The sequence below is a fragment of the Anopheles darlingi genome, chromosome 2, assembly GCF_943734745.1.
Source record: "Anopheles darlingi chromosome 2, idAnoDarlMG_H_01, whole genome shotgun sequence".
Classification (NCBI taxonomy): Eukaryota; Metazoa; Arthropoda; class Insecta; order Diptera; family Culicidae; genus Anopheles; species Anopheles darlingi.
The window spans coordinates 85,311,468-85,323,480 of record NC_064874.1 but is presented as its reverse complement, the minus strand read 5'-3'; positions in this window follow the sequence as shown (position 1 = coordinate 85,323,480).

Sequence of the window (12,013 nt, the reverse complement as noted above, 5' to 3'; positions counted from 1 at the left end):
GAAAGCTAGAAAGGACCTTCTACGTTCGAAGCGGAGCTTCCGGTCACTCCGGAAGAAACAAGCGACGGGATTAGAGGTCCGGTTTCGGGATTATCCACCCCGTGCGGATCTGTGGATGCGGACATTCGGATTTCCAATTAACAACTTGTACCGTCCAGTACTCCCACCATTGCCGGCATTCGATGCGAACCAATCTGGTTTCCCCTGGCGTGTTTGTTCTTGGTGCTTTTTTGTGTTTTCGATAATCTCTTCCGAAAGACATTACCGAAAAGGCCGTCAACATCCGTCTACTCTCGGTTTTTGGGCCCTCTCCCTAGTGTTTTGTATGTTCTTTTCGATTCTTTGCGGTCTGAGATGCACACAAAAGGCTCGAAAGATGACCACCACCACTACCACCATCAGTAGCAACAGCAGCACAATGCGATGCTGGCCAGAGCATTAATTAATCTGTTCCGGTTCAATTAAATTACATCACATCACAGACGCGTTGCTCCGTTTGCAGAGAAGACGATGATTGCGCCACGCCGACGTGACACGCCGCAGACAAACCACGACCGGGCCAGCCAGATGGGAGCAGGGAGCCGCCTCTGAGTACACACAGCGCAAAGGAGAAGCAATTACTCTTAATTGAGATTAATAAGAAACTATTGAAGAAACGTCACCGCGCAACGCGCCACAACCACAAGACGGCACAGGAGACGAGAGAAGTTCCAGAGAAAAGTGCATCGCGACCATGCATATGACCATGCGGACCATGAATGGGTCGCAGAACGACGTGAGCTGCGAGAAAGATTTGCGTAAGACAGAACTGTGTGTGCGGTTCATCGTTGGGAAAGCGCTCGGCGGCGACTGTTCCGACAGTGACGATTTACGACGATAACTCGGTTGACTTCTCAACTTCCCGTCCAATTGACCCCGTGTCGGCGAGTTCACCAGCTACCAGTGGACACCCCAAAGGGAGGGTGGAGCGGGATTTAATTCATTCATAAGATCGCGACAGATCGCAAGTTGTTGTTGATGTTGCTGCTGCTGCTGCTGCTGCTGCTGTTGGAATTTATGAATGGCAAGAAGCGAAGCCCGTAAGGCTTTAATTGAGATTTAAGAGAAAAAGGGTCGTAAACTGGCATCCTCTGAGCGACTTCCTGCGTACGTAGCGCGCCAAGAATGGTGCATTTCGGCGAAGGCGAATCGCCATAAATCGTCGAAAAACGATTAGTTCGATTCCGACAGGTTTCGTGTAGGAACATATTTTCCATATTGTATCACTGCAGCCAGCCACCATCGGGAGGTTTTCATGGAAACATAAAAAACGAACCAGCCCGGGAACTGGGAAAATTCGTGAAAAGAGTTGTCGTCGTCGCGCGTCAGGTTGTCTGGTTGTTTACTTTTCTGCTCCTGTTTCCCGTGGCAACACGCACCGCAATCCGTGAGTCACGCGAACAAACCTCGGCTGCTCTGCGCTGCTTCTAAGAAGTGAAAGTGTCCTTCCCTTGCATCCTTGGACATTTTTCGGCCTGCCTCCATATGGTTGCCTCGCTCACCTCGGTAGGTTCGGTAGCCCCGGGCTGGTCAAATTACAAAGCCATTTGGATTGCAACATGCTGCCCATAGCTTATGCTCGTGTTACGTGTCCATGCGAGCCGCTCTGCTCGCTGGCTGCTGCCCCGTAGTTCTGGGAAAAGAAAGTAAACCCCTTCTCTGGTTCTCGGTGGCCAAAAAAATCTCTACCAAAAAAAAAAAGGAGAAAAGAAAAGAAAGGAATCGACCACAACGGTCCAAGGGATGCCGAATGGTTTGTGTGCTGGCTGGCCGGTTGGCCGGTTGGTTCGTTAGCGCTCGTAACCGATGATGGTGTTAATGTGTCGCTGATAGAAATCAGTAAAAAGCGACCGAGAGAGGACCCCTTTTTTCCCCGAGACCGCGTGCATGTCCGCGGCTTTTGGCGCGGTGCGCACAGCGCGAGAAGGAGAGAAAGGACGTGTGCCCGAGCTGAAGGAGTTAATTACGCCACAAACTGCGGCACTGCGGGCAGCAGCACCATTATGCTCCATCATTATTAACACGTACCAACACTTACACGAGAGCCGGCACCACTTCGTTCCGATCGGGGTTTTGCGGGTTTTTTGTCCTGTCCTGTCCTGCCCTTTCCGTCTCCACCGTCCATTGGTGTGGTGGTCGCTTCACTTTTTATGCTGCAAATGCGTCGTTAGGCTCAATAATGCTCAATTAAACAAAAACATAACGACCATTCAAACCCGGGGTATGCTCGTGGTGGTAAAGGATTACAGTAGTGAGCAGAAAAAATGTCAAAGAATAGGAAGGATTATAGCATATGATGCGTGATTTGTTGTAGAATATTAAAATACATCGATTAGCTCGCTGGAAACTGGATTTTGAATACAAGTCTGTCAAAGAAAAACAGTTTCTCAAGCTAGAATTTGAATAAGATGTTCTGTTACCCACTGTAGGATGCTGCAAAATGTTATATTTTTGCCTCACTGCAGAACCGGAACAAGGCCCAAGGCCACAACGATCATGGCACGCGTGTAAAACACTGATAAACGCGCCTGGCCTGGCGTGCCACTTGAGCAACTCCAGCGAGGCTCGCTCGAGACATCGAGTGTCTCCTACAACAGGAATAGGGTGGAGAGGAAGGAAGTATGTCGGCACAGCTCGGCATCCCGGTGCGTCACGATCACAGTTCAGTTCTGCTCGGTTGTTGGTTAAACAAGCCGATAAGCACGTGCGGAGTACGCTGTGATGCTGGGCGATTGTTATCATTAAACCACCATCAGCATCATCGTGGCCCCCGGAACACAGACCATCCTTCCGCGCGTCTCACCGACACCCACAGGCTCCGTTTTTTTGGGCACGGATTTTGAGAGCCCAAGCAGCAAGAGGAAGCACGAGCAAAATGGCAACATAAATATGACACAAGCACCACCACCACCATCATCAAAGACAAAAAAGCCAGCAGCAGCAGCAGCAGCAGCAGTGGAAGGGTGGCGCACGCACGCGGATAAAAGAGGGAAGCGACGCGTGAGGACCACCTTCGACGAATGCGGAAACGACGATCGGCCCTCCACGGCGTAGCGGGTTTCCTTCGTCGTCGTCGTTTTTTTGTTTTTATATGTTGGGTGGCCTGCTGCTGGAACCCTCGAGTGTGGCACGAGCACGAAGGATGATGTATCGGATGTACCGTTGCCGTTCCTCACCCTTCCGCTGCTGGTGTTTTCGCAATAAACGATCAACGGCGTCAAACAAGCGATGAATACAAATCAGGACACGTGTCACCGCCGCTCACTAGCTGTGTGCTCGTGTGTGTGTGTGTGCGACACGTTTGCAACCCATTTAGAGGAGGAGGAGTGGGCGCCGTCTTCCATCCTCGTGCAACATCCTCGAGCATCAATCGAAAACGACAACAAAGTGAAACATTTAGCGGAAAGGTCAAACGGTTTGAAACGAATGATTGATGGAAGAAAGCAGAAAGGTCCTCCTTGGCATTATCCTAGTTCCATCAAACTAAATTATGCTTCATTTGTTGCAGCATAAATGGTTACATTCGTTTGACGCCGGATTGCATCGACCAACATCGACGTACAGGTCACCCTCTACCGACGGTGGACTTTCTCTCTCTCTCTCTCTCTCCCCGGGAAAGTATTTGTCCTCGTTAGCGACTCCGTGGCCGTGTGCATGTGCGTGTGTGTGTGCGACGAAACAAACCTAAATCCCATTTAATGATGTTGCCATCGACATGGCCATCGAGATGAGGTTGAGAGGGTTGTTAGCTGCTGGCTAACCCTCTCTCTCTCTTTCCCTTTCATCCTACACTTCCTTTCGTTTCTGTTGGTCCTGGTCGGATGTTAGGAGTCCTCAAACGAGCTGAAGGACTGCATCCCCTGAGCCGGAAAGTGTTCACTAGCAACAAACAAACACAAGCAGTACTTCTGTTCGGTAGCTACAGATCTAGTTCTCGTTGTTTAAACCTCACTACGGTGACTCGTTCGATACCGGGAACCGACCACCGACTGACGCCGTTCTCTAGTTCTATGGACACATCCGTCATCCATCACAATTAGGTCTGCAACGCGCGAGTTTCGTGAAATGGATCGCACCAACGAGCAAAACATCGGCAAACCCGCATTGCACCAGTACATACACACACACGCACACGCACACTTGGCACATCCGGCCACGTACTACTCCCCCGCCGGGACCATGGCCATGAGTAATCAAATTTATTCCATTATTTCAATTACCGCCAATTAGCGAAACCTCGCGCACTAGTTGAGGTTAACTATTGTGACTCTTAACACTCAACCGGCACGACCGAACGGGAGCAAATTGATTGAGTTAAGATGCCGAGGCGATGATGATGATGATTGTGATGATGCTCCGGCCATTTGCTGTCCGCAATGGTCACCGAGCGATGTTGTTGGAGCAACTCTAGCATAGAAAGCGATCATGTAAGCGACCGAGGGACATGATAAACCAATCGAAGCTATGCTCTGGCCACTCGGGAAGAACGGCATCTTCGGCATCTTCGGAGTCTTACCGGCCAACGGAGACGGAGATCTTCTAAGCGGCGGTCCTAAGCGGTCCCGCCGGTTTTGATCTGTTTAAGTGATTAAAAGGTTGTAAATCATCCCATCAACTGAAACTGGATTACACATTACTCTCGACCGGGTGACCGGCTAGCCGGAGTTAGCCTTTGGTAGCCTTTATGTGTCCCCGACCGACCGGAGACCGATGCCGCACCCGGGTGGAACGAAGTGGAGTGTCATCGCCCCTTTCGCTCCTTGGTCATCGCGCAAATGCAAATCTTGTTCCCGCAAATTTGCTTACCGAGCCCGACGTCCGAGCGGTAATTGAGATTTAATTAAACACATTATGAACGGATTAACTTAAGCACCTTAAGCACCCGCACACCGGCCGGTCCTGCCGGGAGGAGGAGGGCCCGATGGAGTCCTGCGGCGGATCGTTGGTCCTCCCGGGACCAATTGTCGTCCGCCGTGGACCCGATACCCGATGAGTGAAAACCCGAAAAAAGGATCTGCCCGGATTTTCGACGCCTAATCTGAATGCCTCGGTTCGGTCGAAGCCTGATCCTTGACCTGATTCCGTCAGTCCGCTGGACTCAGGCCGATCGACCGACCAACCAACCGACCTTCGAACCGACCGACCGACAGCTTTCAAAAGGATCGCTCGATAGGAATCTGTCGCTTGAAATGCTTTGTTCTCGGACCTTTTGCAGGTCCTGATCCGATGATGCGAGGCACTTGGTTGCCGCTTTCGGTGCCGCTGACAGTCCGCTGCTGCTCCGGATTTGTTTCAAGAAAAACAAATAATCTCTTAAGCGGGTTCCGCGGCGGTGCCCGCTCGATCACGTGAGCGCTGGAGCAAAGAAGCTTTCGGACTCCGGTCCACAATAGAGACCGGCAAAAGGCCGGCCGGCAGGGCACGACGTGACATGGATACCCCGTCGGAGGACCTCGCCGAGGATCGCACAAAAAGGGCCAACGCGCCCTGGCAAGCGGATTATTAATCCCCATAATTGGCTCTGAAATGGACACCCTTCAAAGGTAAATTGGTCAAAATATTGAGGCACTCGGCGTGGGTTTGTTTGGGGGTGGTGGACAGTGGACTCGTTCCATGGCAAGCGCTGGCATGTTGGCCGAGGAACATGCTCAGCAAGCACTAAGATGGCTGTAAGTTGGCCAGTGGGCTCTCGGGGTTCATTATACCCAAAACGGCTAGGTCCATTATAGGGAGCTGACAGGACTCAGGACAGAACATAGAGGTCATAATTAACGGACAACATAATTCGGCCGATGAGTTTCGCTTACGTTTGTGCGAGTGTGACGTTTTGTTCTGACGTTTTACGTGCCATTTGCAGGTAGCGAACGCCTTTGCGTGAGACAATAGAACCGGCAATGGTGTGTGTTTCTCTTTGCTTTGGTTTAGTTGTTGTGTTTGCTTATTTTATGTAACATGAAAAGTGTATCGGTTGCTGCTAGCGTACACATTTGTTAATAAACACAAATTCCAATTACAGACCAATTTGAGAAAATGAATAAAGTGTTTTTAGCAAAAGTTATAGAAGAAGCAACAGAAAAAAGGCGTTTATGTTGAATAAACCGACTGTTGGAACAATGGATAAAATATATTGAAAGAAGATATGATAAAATGTTATAAATGAAGGGGCAATCCAAAGGCGAATAATTTCTAGAAAAAGAAAAGCATTAACAATCGCTAAAAGGAGAAACAGAATCGAAGAAAGAGGTAAATAGTTATCCAAGGAAGAAATAAAAATAAAACAGAACCATACAAGATCAATAACCGTCAAACAAACTATTGAAAGGTAAGATATTATCGAGATATGGTAACATATTACAAGACATTAGTCTTGCGGCAGGTGAAAACATGCCAACGCCACTCTCCCATTTATCCCATTAATCCAGTTCCAGCTTTCACGATCAAACAAGTATCAAACGCGACAAACAAGCAAACAGTGGGAGGGTCCTTTCCGTCCTTCTAGCCGAAAAGGGTATCAACTCCCCGAAAACAACAACCTCAGCAGGACTTCTACACGACACAACGACGAATGACAACACGCATCGGATCCGCTGAAATCACTTCATTAAATGGTGCCCTCGACGGTATGCCGGTGACAACCCTACGCACAGCCCTTCATTACCAACAACGTCGAACCCTTCAGGACGCAACTCCAACTTGCGCCGATGTCCTGCTGGGCAGCATAACGCCGCGACCGGCCGCACGGCCGTAACGGTCCAACGGAGCGCCCTGACTCGGAGTGTATGAATTATGATTATGCTGCGCCGCGAGAAGCGCTGTTCCTATTTGTTTCAGTTTGTCGCAACTTCCCTCTCTATCTCTCCTTCCATGTTTCTCTCGTTGGCGTCTCCCAAAAAAAGGGGCTTGGGTGTTTTGTGTTGGGAATAAAAAGCTGGCGAGCATAATAATGTAAACAACGCGGGCGCGCGCTCTCCCCCGGGTGGGACTCGCAGTGCACGCGGCCACGCTCAACGCGCCTGGGAAGGATTAACACCTCTCGTGGCACTTAATTATCGTCACAACCCACGAACGACGCCCACGGTGTGATCGATGGTTGGGACTTTTCCAGAAAAGTCCGTTGTTTTCCCACAATCTTTATTTTGTTCTCGCGACGTCCGGAGCGATTGGTGCTAAGTGAAGGATGCGCACAGAATTCTTCCAACAAATTGGTTAGACCTTGAGGTGAAGGCACATGCTGTCTGGGGATGATTCCCCTTATCCTGTGACTAACGAGCACCCAGCACGTAGCTCATAAACACATTATTATCCCTCGACATGTCAAGGTTTTTGGGCTCGATTGCTGGATTGAGTTATCTCGGCGTGAGCCTTGGTCAGGTTAGTCTCACTTCATTCGCCTTTGGCCACGCGATGACCTCGCTCTTTCTCATTTTGGAAGGAAGAAAAGACATCCTGGAAAGCGTTTTGCGGTGCATCGAGGATGCGTCGTTGATCGAGCGTAGTAATCCCTCACTGACCTCTCGGTACCAGGACCATCGGCATATGCTGTTTGCCTTTTTCCTTCAGCTCGGTATGTTTTTACATAACAATTGCCTCTCCCATGGTTGTGCTGCAATCGTCCGGATCGTGGGCCCTCTGTTGGCACCGTATTAGCATTAACGCGCATTGTTCCGCAGATTGCAGATTACACACGGACCCGGACACGGAGCTGAAATCGATACCAGGGCATCCGGATCACCAGGCCAGCGTACCACCGGCGATGCTGCATATAATCCTCCAGCAGCATGTTTTGCAGAACAGCCAATCTGCACATAATGCGGAAGCAAGAGCGAGAGAACGAGGGGGTGAAAGACGCAAAAGTGCAACGCATATCCGGCGTCGTCGTAGGTAGGTCCGGAGTCGCCGGAGCAGCGTGTCGAAAGCTGCATGTTTGGTGCACTTTTTGCACCGTACCGGTCGCTGGAAACGAAAGTCGGACGGTCATGGGCGATTAGAGACGGTCCTGTTTCGTTTTTAGGGATTTTTTTTATCTTTATTTCGAAAAAAAAGAAAATTTTCTTTCCGGCTCCGCTGTAGATCCCGTGCCTAGTTTTGTGCGCAAAATATAATGTTACCGGAGCGGATTATGCATAATTATCGATTGCTCTTCTCCTGGTTCTCCGGGGAAGTCCTAACCTCATTATGATGCTTGTGGGTCTTTCGACAAAAACTAGGCCGGTGCTGGATTGCTGTTTTGCACAATCGAGATGCTTCAATTCGTTGTGGAAGAGATTCCGAATTGCTTGTCCAGAGTCTTGTCTAGAGTCTAGAGTAGACCTTAAAGTACGTGTTCAACGCAGAACCATAACCTCGTTCGTTCCAGACCCGCAAGACCTTGTATTTGGTATCAATATCCTCCACAACAACATTTTACAAAGCTGCTTCCCTCGAGCTTCAATTTCCAAGAACATCCTTTTTTCTCCTAGCTCGCCGGCTAGTGTGCTGGTTGGCGACAAACACAAAGGAACTACAAAGGACATGCACCGCCATTGACGCTACTGAGCTACGCTCTCAGCGGGAAGCGAACTCGCTACATCGCCGGCTATACAGCTTGTTGCCACCAGCGATGCGCCACCACTTGTGCTTTTCCACTCACCAAACAGTGTCCCCGGTTCTCCCCCGGGGAAAAAGGAAAAAGGGGAAAACTAGTGTGTCCAACGTCGTCCGGACCGACGGACCACTCGACGAGAGACGCTTGAACTCACTTCGGTGCTTCGGTGCGTGCTCAAGTGGCCAAAGGGGCGCGATCAAGCAGGAAGCACCAGGGCCACCCTGCTGCTGCTGTTGCTGCTGCTGCTACGAGGACATCCAGGCATGTAGATTCGCTTTCGCTGGAACTGATGCTGGCCACAGTTGTGTCCACAGTTTCGCTGGACATGGAACTGCTGCATCAACACTTTCTTTCGCCGAGAATTTCGCCGAATTTTCGCCGGGCGGGCAATGACGGCGCAGAACCAGAAGCCCCGAGCCCGAGCTGGTCCAGGATCCGTTCCGTTTGAAGCGAACCGCCATCGCGCCCCGCCGGTCACTTGCCGTGGCAGAAAACGCAAAACAATGTGACCATCATTACGCACAGTGGGATACCGGACCAAACTGCGCTGGCCGCTATAGCGTGTCCTCATGCGGTGTCCTGTGTCGTATGGGAGTAATTGATACCTCCTCCCCACTCCCGGGAGACCCCTCCCTAGGGTCCTATGAAAACCAACCGGGAACCAAAGTTAACTCCGAACGCTGAACGCCTGGACGCATTGTCGCAGGAAAGAAAAAAAAACACAAGAAGGGACACATCGCGTCAGTACTTAGTACAAACCCCGGGGCCCCTGACCGAAAGACAAACAAAGCTAAAAGCGATCGCATGACATCGGAAGGCAAAGGATCAAAGGCGCAGATACCGAAAGCGCAACGCTGACGCCCACTGTTGTGCACTTTCGTTGTTGATGTTTCGCTCCTTTCGTGCGTTGTTTTTGTCGACGCTTGTTGCAGATATTCCGCTGCACCGACTCCGGTCGGTCGATGTCCTTTTTTCTGTTTCTTTCCTTGGATCGGGATCCTTTTCGAGCAATTTGTTTTCCCACCAGCACGGTCCGGGGCCCACAAACCGATCGATGCTGATGACAGCCAAAGACAACGGGCGCGGTGCAGTTCACAAGAAGTCCACAAGCACGAGCAGCACTCCAGTCCAGTCCGTCCAGGGCCGAAGTGACCAAAGCAATCATCGAATCGACAGCAGCAATCGGCAAGCCAGAGGAGATCGCCATCGATCGGCCCTGGTTGACTTGACTAATGGTTCCCTCGGGGTGTGGAGTGATGCTAGGGATGGTGGATGAAGGAGATAAATTTACGAGCGATCCTCCTCCTCCTCCTCCATGGGTCGTCGGCTCGCTTTAATGCCCACAGACAGCGTATTCTGGTAGTCCCCGGGTTTTGGTTTTGTATTTATTTATTTTCATTGTCCGTACGATGTGACGATGGCTCTATTAAGTGAAGGGAGGGGTAGGGAGGGTGGAGGCGAACAGATAATGTTGCTACACACGGCCATGTTGCCGGACGACGACGACGACGACAACCTATGATGAGGACGTGCGCGTAACAATACAACAACATAGGACCCACCTCCGATGGAGGTCACTTTGAATCGATGCCGCCACCGCCACTGTTGGGCCGCGAGTTGAGAACCTGTCCTCGGCACTGATTTTCTCGAGAAGTAACCCAAACAAAAACAATCGATTCGGTCCGATTGAGGCATCGGGCGGCACGGTACGGCATACATCCTGTTCCATCTAACGAACGAACTACTGGAATTGAAAAACGACTCAACGGAACTCTCGGAAGCAGCTCTACGTGCGGCAGCCTTCGTCGGCTTCGTTTGCTCCTTTGAACTTGAGTTTTGAAGAACAACAAATGAAGGAGTTTTTTTTGTTTGTGTGATAAAACTATGTACAACGAGACAACTAGCTAGCGGCTGGGAATTTTAGATGTTTTTATGTTACTTGGAAGTCCGAAAGCGGAAGTCCTTGTGGGTCTACCGGAACGCGTATCACACGGATGAGTGACTTGCGGCAACGGAACCACGGTAATGACACATTACATTTTGAGTAAACACGCAGTTCGCTTCACTTAAACCTGAGACAACAACGCAACGAAAACGGATCACTTCAGCTTAATTTGAATCAAACGTCCACTCTCCATAAAGGACCTTCTCAATGCTCCTTTATAGCCCTCCATATGACGCACATTTTCTCACCTTCACATCCCAGGAAACGTCAATTTTCACACGGCGCGGCTCGCGTTCCCCAAAAAAGGCGTATCAAACACCTCTCGTCGAGTCCTTTCACACAACACCGCGCCGTGCCGCGTCCTCGACGATCGACGACTCCCACAAATCACAACAATGTAGCCAGCATTTCGATATGATTGACCCGAATCGAAGGACCCGTTACGGACCAGTCGGACCAGTGGTCAAAGGAACCATTTGTGTCGATCCTTCCCCTGGACACACGTCCCGGCCGGGATCCGCCTTTCGATTCGCGGCTCAAGCGAGCATCAAACGGCTCATAAAAACAGAAAAACACAACTCAATCAAGGATCGTAAATTGTAGCATTATGTGCGTGCCCCGGGAGCCCTCCCGATCACTCGTCTCGTTATCGACGGACTGGACTTTGTATTCCCACCAGCAGCAGCAGCATCAGCCGTGTGTGTGAAGGTGTGGCAGCAAGAGAAGCCAGCTTAGCGGCACCGGAACGACAACAAGCCCGGTCGATCGAACCCGGCCGGTTGACCGGAGGTTGCGGTGCTTTGCCTTGTACTTTTGCCGCCCTGCTTTGAAGCTGGATGGAATGGATGGATGGCGGTCAAATCAATCCTGCTCGATCGACTCACCTCGAGAGTGGCCTCAAGTGTGAAGGGATGCGTGAAAGGCATAAAAGCATAATCCTTGAAATGGTCTTCATTCCTTTTTTTAATGCTTCATTCCGAGCATTAATCTGTATCGAGAAGGGATGCAGCGTCTTTTGTGCACAGAGAGAGAGAGAGAGATAGAGAACAGTGCACAAACAGTGCGTCAGGTGGACATGCAGGACGGTTGCGTCACTTCCATCTGGCATATCGTTTGACATTCCTCCGAAGTGCACTCCATCGAAATCAATCTTAGTAGACCGGTCGTACGTTTTCAAATATTTTAAAAATGATTGTTTTAAAATGATAAGGGACGGGAGCGTCCTGTATTCCCGGGAAAGTGTTTCAAACGTTTGTTTTGCCTTGCCTAACGGCCTGCGTAATTGCTTTTTCAAACATCCTTCCCTTAACCGTTACAAACCCCATGTTTTGCATCTGCTGATTACTGCACAAATAGGTCACCCCGAATGCATCGTCGTCGAGCCTTTCTGCTCGAGCGAATTGCACCTCACCGAGCAATGAAAATATGGCCAAATTGCACTCATT